The sequence below is a fragment of the Schistocerca gregaria genome, chromosome 4 (genome assembly GCF_023897955.1).
Source record: "Schistocerca gregaria isolate iqSchGreg1 chromosome 4, iqSchGreg1.2, whole genome shotgun sequence".
In the NCBI taxonomy this organism is placed as follows: Eukaryota; Metazoa; Arthropoda; class Insecta; order Orthoptera; family Acrididae; genus Schistocerca; species Schistocerca gregaria.
Window position 1 is genome coordinate 333,530,531 of NC_064923.1, and position 1,056 is coordinate 333,531,586.

The 1,056-nt window shown below is 51.2% G+C and overlaps 1 pseudogene; it reads left to right on the forward strand.

Moving 5' to 3' along the window:
* Positions 1-605: 605 nt before the first annotated feature.
* Positions 606-723, forward strand: LOC126268471 (5S ribosomal RNA; annotated as a pseudogene).
* The last annotated feature ends 333 nt before the right edge of the window (positions 724-1,056 follow it).

Sequence of the window (1,056 nt, forward strand, 5' to 3'; positions counted from 1 at the left end):
TGGTGTGGGGAGCTATCTCCTACACTGGCCGTACACCTCTGGTGATCGTCGAGGGGACACTGAATAGTGCACGGTACATCCAAACCGTCATCGAACCCATCGTTCTACCATTCCTAGACCGGCAAGGGAACTTGCTGTTCCAACAGGACAATGCACGTCCGCATGTATCCCATGCCACCCAACGTGCTCTAGAAGGTGTAAGTCAACTACCCTGGCCAGCAAGATCTCCGCATCTGTCCCCCATTGAGCCTGTTTTGGACTGGATGGAGCGTCGTCTCACGCGGTCTGCACGTCCAGCACGAACGCTGGTCCAACTGAGGCGCCAGGTGGAAATGGCATGGCAAGCCGTTCCACAGGACTACATCCAGCATCTCTACGATCGTCTCCATGGGAGAATAGCAGCCTGCATTGCTGCGAAAGGTGGATATACACTGTACTAGTGCCGACATTGTACATGCTCTGTTGCCTGTGTCTATGGGCCTGTGGTTCTGTCAGTGTGATCATGTGATGTATCTGACCCCAGGAATGTGTCAATAAAGTTTTCCCTTCCTGGGACAATGAATTCACGGTGTTCTTATTTCAATTTCCAGGAGTGTATTTTTAAGGCAAACGGTCTTGCCGCAGTGGTAACACCGGTTCCCGTCTGATCACCGAAGTTAAGCGCTGTCGGGCTGGGATAGCACTAGGATGGGCGACCATCCCATCTGCCGAGCCCTGTTGGCAAGCAGGGTGCACTCAGATATTGTGAGGCAAACTGAGGAGCTATTTGACTGAGAAGTAGTGGCTCCGGTGTCGGAAACTGACCTGACATACGGCCGGGAGAGCGGTGTGCTGAACACATGGCCCTCCACATCCGTATCCAGTAACGCCTGTAGGTTAAGAATGACACGATGGCCAGTCGGTACCTTTCGCCCTTCATGGCTTGTGCTGGAGGAGCTGTATTTGTACGAAGCTAAGTTCTGTAGGATTTTCTTTACGTCATTACATATTTTTCGTGAGCAACAAAATCGCGTTATAGAGAGTATGAACTTTATCTATAAACGAGACGTTGTCAAG